Genomic DNA, 17,610 nt, shown 5'->3' with positions numbered 1-17,610 from the left:
TACAGCATTTTAGATCTGCTATATAATCAGAATTAGAATCATGTTTATTATCACTGACATATCTTCTGAAGTTTGTTGTCAGCAGTACAGTGCAATACATAAAATATACTATAGTGCAAAAAGAGTGCAAAAATAGTTCATTGTCCATTCAGAAATCTGACGTCAGAGGGTAAGAAGCTGTTCCTAAAACTCTGAGTGTGTGTCTTCAGCCTCTTGTACCTCCTCCTTGATGGTAGTAATGACAAGAGGGCAGGTCCTGTGTGGTAGGGGTCCTTAATGATGGATGCTGCCTTCTTCGGGCATTACCTATTGAAAATGTTCTCAATGGAGCTGGCTGAGATTAAAACCTTCGGCAGCTTTTTCCAGTCCTGTGCATTGACCCCTCCACTCTAGACAGCGACGCAACCGTTAGAAAACTCCCCACAGTACATCTGTAGAAATTTGCTAGAGACACCACATCTCCTGACATGACATGAAACGAAAGCCATGATCCTAAACAGAAGGTCGGCTATAAACCCAATCCTATAGGCACCCGTTAGTATCGTGAGACCATGGATTTGCGGATTTGCGCCTTGGAAGGTTTCCAGGGCGCAGGCCTGGGCAGGGTTGTATGGGAGACCGGCAGTTGCCCAAGCTGCAAGCCTTCCCCTCACCACACCACCGCTGTTGTCTAAGGGAAGGGCACTAGGACCCATGCAGCTTTGCACAGGTGGTCATCGCAGAGCAATGTGTTGTTAAGTGCCTTGCTCAAGGACACAACACACTGCCTCAGCTGAGGCTTGAACCAGTGACCTTCAGATAACTAGGCCGATGCCTTATCCACTAGGCCACGAGCCAACACAAACCCAATCCTAGTGGCGGTTTTATTGTACCAGTCTTCTTCTGAATGCTAGGACAATGGGTAGAAGATTTGAAATAGGTATATTTTCAAAGTATGTATGCAGTGTACAACCCTGAGATTTGTCTTTCCCACACAGAACAAAGAAACCTGTTCATAGAAAAGCATTAAAAAAAAAGCAAATCACACAAACAGCAACAAGAAAATGAGCAGAATATAAATCATAAGATTGAAAGGGTCCAGGCATATTCAGTTCAGCTCAGTGATCATTATCTGCAGACCACCCCGACTCAAAATCGCCCGAAGTAGCAACAAAAATAAGGAGTGAAGAGAAGCACATCCAATCCACATACCACATCAATTAAAGACCCAGGACTCCAGCAGTATCAAGTGAGAGAATGAGAGAGAGACTCTTCGAATACAGGGGTCTCCCTTCAGGAGCAGTGAGGGAGAGGGAGATGGCCACGTGCAGATACCTTCCTCCGGCAACAGCAAGCACGAGGTCTGTAGATGGCACAGAGCATCTGTTCGTCTTCTGCACTGGCCTTGATGATTTCAGTTTTCATCGGCAAGATTAGCGAGGAATGGAGCCAATCATGGGCTTGCTCCCTGCCTTCAGGCTTCTTGGCACACTTCGTTTGAAGCCTCACGGAGCACCATTGAGACAGCAAAGTGCCAGATCGCTCGACGGGCCTGAAAACACATCGCCAAAAGGCAGATCGCAGGCTCCAACAGTAGCAGAACCACATTTGAAAGAAAAAGAAGACGTAAAAGAAGTGAAAGAAGTAGTTTTGTGAACCGCCTGGAGGATGTCGCCCTTGGTGGAGTTGGTCACTGGTGCCACCTTCTTCCTTTATCTAGGTATTTTATTTTCGCTTGTACTTCTGTGAATTCACTTGGGATATTTTTCTACAGAAGCACTCCTTCATAAATGACTTTCTTTCTGGCTGTGCTTTGACAAGTAATTTATGGCATCTGGTATAATATTAGATGGAGCCTGATGTTATCCTAGTTTTATTGAAGTCTTCTGGGCATTGGAAAGTTGCTTACTTTTTTTGGTTTTTGATTACCTTCTTTTATAGGCAATGTAAATCAAGTTTCAGTGAAGTAAAATATTGGTGCCAATGATGTAAATAGATTTTTGATGCCAGTGAAGTTTTAATGCCAGTTAAACTCTATGTTATGGTGTGATGTACTTCTCCAATGAAGCTCACTTCTGTTTCGTTGCTGTTATGCCTTGTCTGCGTCCTAGTCAGAAAGGATTTGACTTACTGTAAACTTCCCAGGAAACCTCCCAAAGAGATCTGAATGCACAACCACTGGCACCAAGAGACTGCTGCCTGGGTAAGTCTGGTTCATCTATCAGGCCAGCTGCCTCCTTATTCTCCCTGACCTACATTGGCTCCAGTTAAGCAATCCCTGAGTTTCAGAATTGTTACTCACAGTCTCAATTGCTCCATGACCTCGCTCTTCCCCTTTTTGATACCTCCTACTGTCCTCCAACACCCCGCCGTCCCCAAGATCTTTGGAACCCCTTGATCAGCCCAGTTTTCGTCGGTGCACCCAGAGTCCACCCACAACTGAAGGCTGCCTGGTCCATAAGTTCTGAAATTTTCTCCCTCAACATCTCTGGCTCATAAGCTCTCTCTTACTACCAATGCAACTGGGATGGGACGAGGCAGGGACGACTTGGGGTGAAGAGGCAGTTTCTGTGCTATGAATCCATCTGCAAGTTGGTAATTTGTTGATTGTCACTAGTGTAGGTGGCAGGAAGAATTACAAAGTTGCAGACACAGATACTGAATAGATTACAGGGCAATAAATTGGGATATAGGATTGCTCTGGCATATGGCATTGGCTCAATGTGCTGTACAGCCTCCTCCTTTCTCATAAAGAATATGAGAAGATGCTCCTTACAACCTACCACTTTGGGCGAGTTACTAATCATCTGCCCAGATATCTCCTTCTGTAATTATAGAAACATACAACCACACAAAAGAGAGGCAGGGATGTGGAGGATATTTTTAGCCAGAGGGCAGTGAATCTGTGGAATTCCTTACCACAGATGACTGTAGAAGCCAAGTCATTGGGTATATTCAAAGTGGACTTTTGTTGAGTAAGGGCATCTAAGGTTACAGGGTGAAGGCGGGAGAACAGGATTTAGAGGGATGACAAATCAGTCATGATAGTATAGTAGAGCAGACAATGGGCCAAATGGCCTCATTCTAGTTTTATGTCTTATGTTCCAAGTCTCCCTGCTGCTTGTTAACACTGGTTATAAAGAGGCAGCTGGCCTGATAGATGAACTCGACTTACCCAAGCAACAGTCGCAACTATCTGGAGCCAGTCACTGTGTATTCAAAACTGTTCGGGAGGTTTCCTTAGAAGTTTACAGTAAGTCAAGTCCTTTCTGACTAGGACACAGACAAGACATTACAGCAATGAAACAGAAAAGCAAGGTCATGGAGAGATAGAGACAGATTCTTCCCCTCTGCAATCAGACTTCTGAACCCATGAACACTGCCTCATTTTTCCCTGAGTAGAGATAACTTCACTCAGCTTCACTCACCCCATCATCGAACTGTTCCCACAACCTATAGATGCATTTTCAAGGAGTCTTCACCTCATGTTCTCAATTTTTTTCTTATTTGTTTATTATTATTATTATTTCTTTCCTTTTGTATTTGAACGGTTTGTTGGCTTTCTCACACTGGTTGAACACCCAAGTCAGTACAGGTTTCATTAATTCTGTTATGGTTATTATTCTATTATGTATTTATTGAGCATACCTGCAAGAAAATGTATCGCAGGGTTGTACATGGTGACATACAGTGTATGCATTTGATAATAAATTTACTTGGAACTTTGAACTTTGATCAATCTAACCCTTTCCTCCCACAAACAGTAGCCCTCTATTTTTCTCTCATCCACATGCCTCTCGAAGAATTTTGTAAATGCCCCTAATGTCCCCTACCACCATCTGCAGCAGCACATCCATGCACCCACCACTCTCTGTGTGAAAAACTTAACTCTGACATCCCTTCTGTACTTTCCTCCAGTCACCTTAAAATTCTGCCCCCTAGTATTAGCCATCTCTACTCTGGGAAAAACTGTCTGACAGTCCACTTGATCTATACCTCCTAGCATTTTGTACACCTCTATCGAGTCACTTCACATCCTCCTTTGCTCCAAAGAAAAAAGTCCTAGTTCGCTCAACCTATCCTCATAAGACATGCTGGTAAACCTCCTCTGCACCCTCCACATCCTTCCTATAATGAGTTGACCAGAACTGAGCACAATACTCAAGTGTGGTCTAACCAAGGTTTCATAGAGCTGCAACATTACCTCACGATTCTTGAACTCAATCCTGTAATTAATGAAGGCCAACACTTCAGACACCTTCTTAACCCCCCTCTTAACTCATTTTATATCAACTTACTTAAACAACGAGTGATTACTTTATTAGCTACCTCATGTACCTAATAAACTGGCCATTGAGTGTATGTTTGCGGACTTCTGCTGCTGTAGCTCATCTGCATCAAGGTTTGAAGTGTTGTGCATTCAGAAATGCTTTTCTGCACACCACTGTTGTAAAGTGTGGTTATTTGAGTTACTGTCACCTTCCTGTTGACTTGAACCACTCTGGCCATTCTCCTCTGACCTCTCTCATTAACGAGGCGTTTTCACCCACAGAACCAGTCTGGCCATTCTCCTCTGACCTCTCTCATTAACGAGGCGTTTTCACCCACAGAACCAGTCTGGCCATTCTCCTCTGACTCTCTCATTAACAAGGTATTTTCACCCAAACAGCTGCCTCTCAATGAATGTTGTTTTTTTTTTCACACCATTCCCAGTAAGCTCTAGAGACTGTTGTGCATGAAAATCCCAGGAGATCAGCAGTTTCTGAGACACTCAAACCACCCCGTCTGGCACCAACAATCATTCCGCAGTCAAAGTCACTTAGCTCACATTTCTTCCCCGTTCTGATGTTTGGTCTGAACAATATCTGAATGCCTAGACCATGTCTGCAGGCTTTTATGTATTGAGTTGCTGCCACATTATTGGCTGTTTAGGTAGTTCCATTACAGGCAATAATGCAGGTGTACCTAATAAAGTGGCCACAGTGTGTATATTTCAAGCCAAGTTAAAAGGCATTGACTTATACTTTTTCTGTACAATGACCTTTATTCGCTCCTCTCCCCTAAACTGTCCATTTAACAACTAGTCTGTTTATAACTCTATGATTATCACATCACATTTTGGGCGCGTGACTTGATGTGTGATACATATTTCTCTATATACAAGGTGTAGGAGAGCAATACCATCTCCATAATTCATAGGTGGGGAAAGGAATTTAAACATAGGTCTCATTTCCCTGAAGGAATATGGTGCTTGACATGTCAGTATGTTCCTTTATGTGAGTATTGATAGAAGAAGATGTGGTTATTGCATCAAAGTCTGACATTTGGCTTTTGGACAAATGATTTAAGGATTGCAAAATAAGGAAGAAATATCACATCTCCCTCCAGCAGACTATTTCACCACTCCTAGTTCCATGGAAACTGCAAGATTAATCAATTTGCCTGGAATTGGAGAAATTAGTGCAGATTGTATTGACACATACCAAAAGCTGGAGAAACTCAACTAGTCAGGCGGCATCTATGGAGGCATAGAAAGAGTCAACGTTTCGGGACTGGAAAGGAAAGGGGAAGAAAGCAGAATAAGAAGGTGGGGAGGGGTGAGGTGTACAAGCTGGCAGCTGATCACTGATAATTGAAAGAGAAGGTAGATGGGTGGAGGAGGAGGGATGAAATAAAAAACAGGTGATAAATGGAAGAGATAAAGGGCTGTAAAAGAAGGAATCTGATAGGATAGGGCAGAGGACCATGGGAGAAAGGGCACCAGAGGGAGGTGTGAATAGGTGAGAAGAGAAGGGGTGAGAGGGTAACCAGACTGAGGAGTGGTAAAGGAGAGAAAGATGGAGGGGTAAGAAATTACCGGAAGTTAGAGAAGCCGATGTTCATTGCTATCAAGCTGGAGGATAGCCAGATGGAATATAAGGTGTTGCTCCTCCAACCTGAGTTTGACGTCATAGTGGCAGCAGAGGAGGCTTTGGACCTTGGAATGGGAATGGAAAGTTCAATTAAAATGGAGGTACAAAGGGAAATGCTGCCTTTTTTGGTTAGGAAAGATTGAACTAATCAAAGATTCTAAATAATATTTCATCTTCCTGCATTGGACAGAGACTTGCTGGGCAAGGGCAATGCTCCATTGCATTGGCAGACCCACAGAGCAGCTGATTGTTAAGTAGTACAGTACCAAGTGAAATCTTTTCAGACAATATGGGGTTGGTAAAATACAACTCCTCCAGGGCTTACAGGAGATTTGGAGTCTCTGGAGTCTTATGAAGTGGAAGTAGATCTTCCAGTAGGAGTCAAAGACAAAAATCAAAGAGTAAAATCAAATGGGATGTTAAGAGAAAATTATGGAGGGACAATTTTTGTCCGAATTTATCTGTTAAAGGGAAGCCCAAAAAGAGGTTCTGAGTTTAAAATATCAATTTAGTAAGAGCTTAGTGTCATGGTAACAGCAGTTAGTGAAATGCTTTACTGCACCAGTGATTAGGGTTCAATTCCTGTGTCTGTGAGGAGTTTGGACATTCTCCTCATGACTTTGGGGATTTCCTTCATGTGCTCTTGTTTCCTCTCATGTTCCATAGACATACAGTGTAGGGTTAGTGAGTTGTGGGCATGCTGTGTTGGTGCCAGAGGAAGGTGACTGCCTCTCTCTCCCTCTCGTTCACCATTCACAAGGAAAGGCTCCTGAGTTTGAGTGGTCTCTGTCTCCCTCGGTGCTGTCAGAGGCTGGTACTGAAGTTCTGCGATTTATGGACAACACTCTGGTTCAAATTGGATTTCTGGTTTTTTGTTTTTATATTCTGTGTTTTCCCCCATTCTTTCATGTTGCGTTTGCGCGATTTGTTTTTTTTTGCATGAGGTGGTTGATATTCTTGTTGCCACTTGCACAATTTGTTTATTTTTTGTGCACTGGTGGGGGAAAATTGATGTTTGTTTTTGAATGGCTTCCATGGTTTTCTCTGTTCCGTGGCTGTCTGGAGAGGACAAATCTCAGAATTGTATACTGCATACATACTTTGATAATAAATATACTTTGACTTTTGAAAGCGCAGCACTGCTTGCAGGCTTCCCTCAGCACTTTGGATACCTTCAGACCGTGTTGGTCATTGATACAAACAATGCATTTCACTGCACCTTTCAATGGTTCGATGTACACATGACAAATAAAGCTAATCCTCTCAATGCAAGACTTGAAAGAGCTCGAGGAATGGCTGCCAAAAGGCCAGTTAAACAAGCAATTGGTGTTCAAAACGTCTGCCAGCACTCATTCAAGAGGCTGGCTGCTATTTTAGTGGATGCCACTTGGCCCAATGCCATCTTCTAATAGCGGCCAGTTGCCTGGGAGTGATGTCAGTTTCAAGCACTATTTCAGGGGAATATTCACTACTTAAAGGAATACTCAACATTCCATGCCCTTTGCTCCTAGTTCTGTGAAGAAGAACATTAAAACACATGGGGAAGCTTTCCAGAACACTTTACACCATATGTTACTCCAGAACTTTTTGAAATACTTTATCTTATAAAGATTGAAGTGCTGCTTCTCACCTCATTGGAATGTTGGATGAAACATATTCCAATGGCCTGGTATGGAAACATCGATGCCCAGAAATGAAAAGGTTGGCATAAGTGGTGGGTACAACCCAGTCCATCACAGGAAAAGCCTCCCCACCATTAAGCACATCTTCAAGGAGCTGTCACAGGGGGACATGGAGGCTGGACCCAAGCGCAGGACGCAGGCATTGAAGTACTAGGGGCAGGACAGGAACAACTAAACGATAGATGAGATGTGGTGACCGTGGTGTGTGTGAGGGACGTGACATTCAAAGTGATGCTGGGGTTCGGGGAGAGTCTTAGAGTTCAGGCAGGCAAGGAGGATCCCAGAGTTCAGGCAGGGTCTAGGAGTTCACTGGGCATATCTCCTGGGCAGGGCCCAGACTTCCCAGACAGGAACACAGGGGCCTAAGCAGGTGGCAGGGCACCTGGGTAGGTTGTGGGGCACAACCCATCAGCAGCGAGGGATGGAAAGGGGCCAAGTCCCCCACCAGGCAATGGCAGTCCAGCCAGGCTTGCCCGTCAGAGGCAAGGGATAGGAAGGGAACTAGGTCCAGGGTGACTGCCAGACTTACTCAAAGAACTCATCTTTAATGAGGGGAACCAGAGGAACAGGACACACACACCAACTCCACTCAGTTCCGGAGCCCCCTATATACACCGCCAGCCGATGGGCATCAGGTGCGCCTCCTTGAGTCCAAACAAGCCACAATGATCCACAGGTGTGACTACTTGGGCTCAAGTGTGAAAGGAGGGAGGGCTACAAGAGCCGGAGTCCGGAGTCTGCGGACCGGATCAAGAACCGGAATACAGGCTCCGGACCGGACCATAACAGGAGCACTGCCGCAAGAAAGCAGCATCCATCATCAAGCACCCCCACCATCTAGGCCATGCTCTCTTCTCACTCCTACCATCAGGAAGGAGGTACAGGGGCCTTAAGGTCCCATACCACCAGGTTCAGGAACAGCTATTACCCTTCACCCATCAGGCTCCTGAACCAATGTGAATACCTTCACTCACACCAAACCAGAACTGATTCTACAACCTCCAACCTCACTTTCAAGAACTCTACATCTTAAGTTCTCAGTGTAACTTACTTATTTCTTTTATCTGCAGTTTGTCTTCTTTTGCACCTTGTCAGTTTTTCTTTATAGTTTCTCATTAATTCCATTGTATTTCTTGGTTTTACTGTGAATACCTGCAAGAAAATGAATCTCACGATAGGATATGGTAACATATACCGTACATACTCGAAGATAAGTTTACTTTAGACAAAAGTTTCTCCAGTAATTTTTGAAATACTTTTACCTTATGATGAGGTTAAGTGGCGGCACGCTTGATTTCAGCAGCCTCTCTGGGTTAAACAAAAGGTGAAAATGTCTGCCTTAAGTGTTTTTTCTTGAGATTGCAAGACAAAAGTCGGATATTGATCATATGAAATGCTGCAAGACCAGTTCATTGGTTCATTGGCAAGAGTGATGTGGAGGAGTAGCATGGACTGGTTATGTTGTGTCGATCATACCACGGTGTCAACTGTTACAGCCACGCAGGAGAGGATACACCTGTGGCGGTGTAGGAGAGAACAGAGGCATGGCAGGGGTGCTGGAATCTGAGCTGGATTGGGAGCTCTCTCAATGGTGCTGCCCTCCAGGGTTTGCTCCATGGAAAACAAGTCGGATTGCCTACAGGTGACCCAGCTGATTTGCCTTCATCTTCTGAACCAAGGCCAGGTGAGGAACTGCTGCACACCTGTTCTTGTAGAAACATGGCTCCAGGACAACATCCCATACACCATCATTTTCAGACCATGCCACTCAGGGACTTGTGCTAATATTATTTTCTGATTGTATGTGCTGGATCATAACTAAAAATGCTGTGTGTGACTGTATATACTGTGTCTTGCACCTTTGCCCCAGAGGAACATTATACAGTGTATACAGTAAAAGTGTATGGTTGAGTGACAATTAAACTTGAATTTGCACTTGTTGAGTCTTCACCTCGTTAGGAGAGCTTGATGCTCTGCTTTAGTCTGGAGAGAAGGTGTGAGGCCAGGCATGGCTGGCACTGTAGGACTGTAGGGCAGAGAGAAAGGCTGCATTTTTCCTCCATCCTCCACTGCAACTCTTTCATCATGGAGGCAAAGGTTTGGAGAGGGTGCAGAGGAGGTTCACCAGGTTGATTCCAGAGATGAGGGGTTTAAGCTATGAGGAGAGATTGAGTTGCCTGGGACTGTACTTGCTGGAAATCAGAAGGATGAGAGGAGATCTTATAGAAACATAGCAAATTATGAAAGGATAGATAAGATAGAGGCAGGAAAGTCGTTTCCACTGGTAGGTGAGACTAGAGTGAGGGGACATAGCCTCAGTATTTGGGAGAGTAGATTTAGGATGGAGATGAGGAAGAACTGCTTTTCCCAGAGAATGGTGAATCTGTGGAATTCTCTGCCCAATAAAGCAGCAGAGGCTACCTCAGTAAATATATTTAAGACAAGGTTGGGTAAAATTTGCATAGTAGGGGAATTAAGTGTTTTTGGGGAAAAGGCAGGTAAGTGATGAGTCACGATCTTATTGAATGGTGGAGCAGACTTGATAAGCCAGATGACCTATTCCTGCTCCTATTTCTTATGTTCTTATGTTCCCTACCTACCATCGTTATGCATCTGGAGAAGAAGGATGCTTATGTGAGAATGCTGTTCTTGGGCTACAGTTCAGCATTCACCAGCATTATTCCATCCAGACTCAACAAGAAGCTCAGAGACCTCGGCCTTGTGCGGCTGGATCCTGGACTTTGTGTCAGATCGCCAGCAGGTGGTAAGAGTGGACTCCCTCGCCTCCACCACTCTGACCCTCAACACAGATGCCCCTCAGGGCTGTGTACTAAGCCCCCTCCTTTACGCCCTGTATACCCATGACTGTGTCACCACCCACATCTCCAAACTACTAATTAAATTTGTTGACAACGCTACATTGATTGCGCTAATCTCAAACAATAATAAGGTGGCCCACAGGGAAGAAGTCATCTCTCTGACACAGTGCTGTCTAGAAAACAACCTCTCCCTCACTGTTGCTAAAACAAAGGAGCTGGTTGTGGATTACAGGAGGAATGGAGATGGGCTAACCCCTATTGACATCAATGGATCTGGGGTTGAGAGAGTAAACAGCTTTAAGTTCCTCAACATACAGTTTACCGAGGACCTCACGTGGTCTGTACACACCAGCTGTGTGGTGAGAAAGGCACAGCAGCGCATCTTTCACCTCAGATGGTTGAAGAAGTTTGGTATGGGTCCCTAAATCTGAAGAACTTTCTACAGGTGCACAATTGAAAGCATCCTGACTGGCTGCATCACTGCCTGGTATGGGAACAGTACCTCCCTTAACCGCAGGACTCTGCAGAGAGTGGTGCGGACAGCCCAGCACATCTGTAGTTGTGAACTTCCCATGGTTTAGGACATTTATAAAAACAGGTGTGAGAAAAGGGCCCGAAGGATCATTGGGGACCTGAGTCACCCCAACCACAGTCTACTCCAGCTGCTACCATCCGGGAAACAGTACCGCAGCATAAAAGCCAGGACCAACAGGCTCCGGGACAGCTTCTTCCACCAGCCCATCAGACTAATTGACTCATGCTGATATGAGTGTATTTCCATGTTACATTGACTGTCCTATTTATTATAAATTATTATAAATTACTATGATTGCACATTGCACACTTAGACAGAGACATAACATAAAGGTTTTTACTCCTCGTGTGTGAAGAATGTAAGAAATAAAGTCAATTCAATTCATTTCTTATGAAGCAGATAGTGCTGCATCCTTTCATCTCCTTTGTGCCAGGTTCAATCCTGATCACAGGTTCTGTTTGCACGGAGGTTGCACATTCTCCCCATAACATACAACAATACAGGCCCTTCAGCCCATGATGTTGTGCCAACCCTTTAACCTACTCACAGATCAATGCTACCAATGCTACTGTGGGTGACACTGCAGTGCAGCAGTCACGTAGAGCTACTACACGGCCAAGAACCACTGTTCAATTCTGCCTCTGTAATAGGTTTGCACACTCTCTGTGTGAGTTACCTCCAGGTGCGTCGGTCCCCTCCCACATTCCAAAGACGCACAGGTTAGTAGGTTAATTGGTTATAGAGGTTAATTGGGCAGCACAGGTATGTTGAACCAGAAGGGCCTGTTACTGTACTGTATCTCTAAAAAATATAAATTTATCCTTTCCTTCCACATCGTCCTTCATTCTTCTTAGATTCAGGAATAACTTCCTCCCCTCCACCATCAGAATCAAGTTGAATATCATTGGCATATGTCATGAAATTTTTGTTGACTTTGCAACAGCAGTACAATGCAAAGCATAATAATAGAGGAAAAAAGCTGTGAATTACAGTAAATATATATATTAAATAGTTAAAATAAATAAATAGTGCAAAAATAGAAATTAAAAAGTAGTGAGGTGGTGTTCATGGGTTCAATGTCCATTCAGAAATTGGATGGCAAAGGGGAAGAAGCTGTTCCTGAATCACTGAGTATATGACTTCAGGCTTCTGTACCTCCTTCCTGATGGTAGCAATGAGGAGAGGGCATGTCCTGGATGATGGGGGTCCTTGATGATGGATGCCACCTTTTTGAGGCATTGCTCCTTGAAGATGTCCTGGAAGCTACGAAGGCCAGTGCCCAGGGACATTGAACCCAGGAACACTACTGCACTACTATATATATATATTTATATATTCACTGTAATTCACAGTTTTTATTGTTGTGTATTGCAATGTACTGCTGCCACAAAACAACAAATTCCACGACATATGCCAGTGGTGAATGTTGTCCAGGTTTTCTGCATTTTGCATGTGGACTTACAAAGTCCATTTCAGTCCTATCACTTTTTTTGTATTCTGTGTTCTTCGCCCGATCTTTCTCATTTTTTTGTGTGGGAGGATATTTGGGGGTCGATATGCCTGTTCCATTTGGTTAACTTTTTTGTGTGGGGAGGGGAGATTTGGGGGTTAAAGTGCCTGTTAGGTTTTTTTTGTGCGAGGACAGGGGATTTGGGGGTCAATGTGCCTGTTCTGTTCTGTTTGATTTTTTTTGCAGGGAGGGGGGATTTGGAGGTTGATGATTGCGCTGCCTTTCTTTTCTTTCCTGGTTTCATGGCTACTCAGAGAAGAAGAATTTCAGAGTTGTATACTTCGATAATAAAATAACTTTTGATATTAAACCAGATCCTGATTCTGATTCTATCTTCCATGTCCCAGTTAAAGTCGCTTAAATGTCCCTAATGTATCTGTCTCCACCACCACCCCTGATAGCATGTTCCACGTACCCATCACATGCAGTGTTAAAAACCTAATCTCTGACATCTCCCTTATACTTTCCTCCAATCATCTTAACATAATACCTCTCCTGGTAGTAACCATTTCTGCCCTGAAAAAAAGTCTCTGGCTGACCACTCGATCTATGCCTCTTATCATCTTGTACTTCTCCATCAAGTCATCCCTCCTCTCCCTTACTGCCAATGCTCAGTTTCCCTCCTTTGCCCTAAGGACATGCGGTGAATTGGGTTCTGTAAATTATTGCTCTCTGCAGGTAGGTGCCAAAAGAATCAAAGGGTGAGTTTCTGAGGTTGTGCGAGGGAAGTTACAAGCTTACAGGGGATAAAAGAGGAGGGGAAAGCACCGATGCGAATGCATTTCTGAAATGGTACGAACCTTTATACCTAGATTCTCAGTACCACGTCTGGGGTGACATACACAATTCTTCAGCTCTAGACCAACACTAGCACGCTTTCACGGGGCTGTCAGTGTACCCCAATAGAGGTCAAGCACACAACTACCTCGCCATGAAAATTATGTCAAGATGGCACTTGTTTCTGATGCACCATCAATAACTCTCACTGAGACGTGAAGGTGAGATATCGGGTTTTATTGACTGGAAGAAAGAACAAGCAGTAGTTGACCACCATACTACATCCTGGAGACTGAGAGGCTGGGCTCAGACCTCAATCACCTTTATACCGGGGTCTGTGGGAGGAGCCACAGGAGCAGTCAGCAAGGGGCGTGTCCAGACAGGTACATGCAGTTCACCACAGTTTCAAACCTGCAAAAACCACACATTTGGTCCTGTGGCTTGTGCTAAGTGTGCAACTTAATATTGATTCTGTACTTCAGAAGTTGCATTGAGTACATTTGTTACTATATCATACATTTAACTCAGGCAACCAAGGAAGAATTTCCACCCCCAGGCATCTGTTTAACACCACCAGCCATGTTCAGATAACAGCAATCGGGACCGAAATTGTCCAGGCTTTCAAAGTGATTGGGCTTACTGGTACTGAACACATTTAACACCATTTTAACCTTAGATAAAATTATCCTTCCAAGATTAGACAAAATTATCCTTGCATTTATATGTATGTTTCCCTCATTTAAAATATTATTTATAAAATATAATGAGCAGATAGAACAACAGGGAGCTCCTTACTCAGATAACATACTTGGATAGAGAAATACTGTGACTAAAATCCAGTCAGGTCTGCAATGTTCATCTCTTTTTCCATTCCCTTCTCTCATTTTCCATTGTCTCATTCCTCCTCCTCCTCCTCTTCTCTTTTTTCCATACGTCATTCTGGCTTGTATCTTACCCCTCCTCTTCTCCTCACCTGCCTATCACCTCCCTCTGGTGCCTCTCCTCCTTCCCTTTATCCTATGGTCTATACTCTTCTCCTATCAGGTTCATTCTTCCACAGTCCTTTGCCTTCTCTACCTATCATCTCCCAGCATCTTACTTCACCCCCTCTTTCTCCCCCACCTGGTCGCACCTATCACCTGCCAGCTTTCGCTCCCTCCCCTTCCCTCACCTTCTTCCGCACCCTTTCCTTCCAGTCCTGATGAAGAGTCCTGGCCTGAAACGTTGACTGCTTGTCCATTTCCATGGATGCTGCCTGACCTGTTGAGTTCCTCCTGCACTTTGTGATTGTTGCTCTGGATTTGGTCTGTTCGCTGCTGCAGAATCTCATGTTTGCTCCCTTCACGCTGAGGAGGATGGAAACTCGTGAACACCTCTCTGCTGACCCATGCTCAGAAAGGGAGGGTGGGATGGGACACACATATGAAGCTCAAAGCTGTTAAAAAGCCACGTGTACAAAATACTGCAGTCTGGAGTCCGGAATCTCACCCCAGAAAGCACAATGAATAAGATTATGTGGAAATTTAAAAATTAATGAATGGAATTGGCTTGAAGACCAGAGGTTACTAGAGTCAGCAGATGCAGTAGCCACAGCAGCTAATGGCTTGTTGAGAACCGTGTCTGAGAATACACCAAATCACACTTTGAACTAGATTCACAGCACAGAATCAGAACCAGGCTTAATATCTTTGGCATATGCCGCAAAATTTGTTGTTTTGCAGCAGCAGTACACTGCAATACATGATAAAAAAACTACAAATGACAATAAGAAATATATACAGTGGATTCCGGTTAATTGGGACACATCAGGACCAGTACATTTTGGCCCAGTTAGCCAAAGTTTCATGGAAATAATTAAACGGATGTAAAATAGAGAGAGTACTGTTTAATTGAATAACAAATTATGCATCTAAATGAAATACAAAACCAATTAGAACACTATCAATGCAACTACATTAACCATAAAACTGTGTATTCGTTCCTAAGAGTTATCGACAGAGGAATTCATCCAGTGTACCTATAAGCTGATTGACCATAAAAGAACACAATCAGTGCAGACACCTAGTGTAGATAATGGTCTCCTTTCATACAATGCTTAGACAATCACATCCTCCAAATCTTCACTTTCATTGTAACATTCAGGATGATAGTTGATACCTTCAACTTATTCATAATTCCTAACTTGTTGAAGTAGTGAAATCATTTCATTTTCACTCCTGACTATTTCTGGTATCTCCAAATCCGAATACTTGAAACCATAGTGAGCAAACTATTTTGAATTGTCTTCCTGCTTATTTCTTTCCAACCATCAGTGACAAAAATCATTGCTTTTTTAACACAAGCGCATGCAACTGCTGCTGTTTAAAAATAGTTGGCTCTAAGTACAATGCAGTGCTTTACAGCTACGCGATATGCACACAAGTGACACTAGTTAGAAGCTGTTCCACAACAGTCCCCTTTCCCAATGAAGCAGCATGGTGTTCTAAGTAAACAAAGGAATCCCAGTATCTTCTCTATTAGCTTTTCTTCTTTAAGAGTTGTTCCAAATCAGCAGCTGCCCCAATTGACCGATAGTTCAAATAAATGGAATCCGCCGCATGTATTTAAAAAAATAAATTAAATAAGTAATGCAAAGAGAGAGTAAAAAAATACTGTGGTAGTGTTCATGGGTTCATTGTCCATTCAGAAATCTGATGATGGTGGGAAAGAGACAGAGGAAACTGTTCCTAAAACGTTGAGTGGAAGAATGTAGAAGGTTGACAGAAGATCTACCAAGATGTTGCCTAGATTAGTAAATAGGTCTTATGAGGCAAGGTTGAGAGTATGAGGACTCATCTCGTTGGAGTGAAAGATGATGAAAGATGACTTGATAGAGGTGTATAAGATGATAAGAGGCATTCATTGTGTGCCTCATCTTTCACTCCTGACTATTTCTGGTATCTCCAAACCCGAATACTTGAAACCACAGTGAGCAAACTATTCTGAATTGTCTTCCTGCTTATTTCTTTCCAACTACCAGTGACAAAAATAATTGCTTTTTCCCCAGGGCAGAAATGGCTAATTCAAGGGGGCAGAATTTTAAGGTAATAGTAAAAATAGGGGAAAGCACGAGTTAAGTTTTTTACACAGAGGGTGGTGGGGTGGTGGTAGAAGCAGGTACATTAGGGACATTTATGAAACTCTTAAATAGACACATAGATGATAGAAAATTGGAGAGTTATGTAGGAGGGAAGAATTAGATTGACCTTAGAGTGGGTTAAAAGGTTGGCACAACATTGTGGGGCATAATGACTGTACAGTGCTGTACTGTTCTATGTTCTCTGCCTGATGTAGGAATAAATTTCTCTTCAATTATTTGCATTCTGGTAGTTCCTTAAATTTTTAATTTAGCACTAACCATCATTCAATACCGCTTAAATCCAATGGCAGGATCAGGCAAAGATTAAACAAACACTGAAAACTTGTAGATCTTTATTCATTTTGGTTCAGAAGTCATAAAACAAATGAAGCACAATTGTGATTGAAGGTGGGTGAAGGGTGAAAGAACTCTGCTGTAGATGGTCCAAAGCTGGGCTGCAGAAGGAGGAAGGTTAGGCACCCCATCCCATAAAAACCCAGTGTTAAAGAAGCATCAACAGAGGCTCCATAGACCTCACCCCTGAGAGAGGAAGGATATGCCAAGAAAATCTATTGAGATACATCATGGACTAGGCCCTACAGGCCCTTCAAAGCCACACTGCCCAGAAACCCCTGATATAACCCTAGCCTAATCATGGGACAATTTACAATGACCAATTAGCCTAGCAACCGGTACACCTTTGGATTGTTACAGGAAACTGGAGCACCCAGTGAAATCCCACGCAGTCACGGGTAGAACAGACAGCGACCGGAATTGAACCCAGGTCACTGGTACTGGAAACCACTGTACTAACCACTACACTACTGTGCCATCCCACACACTCCACCTGGGGACTACTTGAAAGAATGGCCCAGGACACAGGATTCTGGTGAGCTGGTATTGAGGGCCTACACCCCAGAAGGAGTGATAGTCTTAAGTAAGTAAGGGTGAAAGGTGAAATATTTGAGGGGCAATTTATTCACTCAGAGGGTGGTGTGAGTGTGGTACAACCTGCCAACAGAAGTGGTGGATGTGGTTTTGATTGAGTACATAAGTGGGAAGGGTAAGATAGGGCGATGGTCCAAGTCAGGGTTAATGGCCCTAGGCGCAGTAACAATTTGGCACAGACTAGATGGGCTGAAGGGCCTGTTTCTGTGCTGTAGTGCTCTATGACTCTATAATTTGCTAAGGTGTGTCAATGAGCTATGGCCTCACTCTAAGTGATAGCTGCTTTAGTTTTACGCTCAGCGGCCACTTTATTAGGTACACATGTACACC

The 17,610-nt window shown here is 43.6% G+C and overlaps 1 long non-coding RNA gene across 1 annotated transcript in view; it reads right to left on the bottom strand.

Moving 5' to 3' along the window:
* Positions 1-17,610, bottom strand: part of LOC132382617 (uncharacterized) — a 60,039-nt gene that overhangs the window by 19,485 nt on the left and 22,944 nt on the right. The gene's annotated exons all lie outside the window — the stretch shown is intronic.

The sequence above is a fragment of the Hypanus sabinus genome, chromosome 28, assembly GCF_030144855.1.
Source record: "Hypanus sabinus isolate sHypSab1 chromosome 28, sHypSab1.hap1, whole genome shotgun sequence".
In the NCBI taxonomy this organism is placed as follows: Eukaryota; Metazoa; Chordata; class Chondrichthyes; order Myliobatiformes; family Dasyatidae; genus Hypanus; species Hypanus sabinus.
This window is presented reverse-complemented; position numbering and strand designations above follow the sequence as displayed.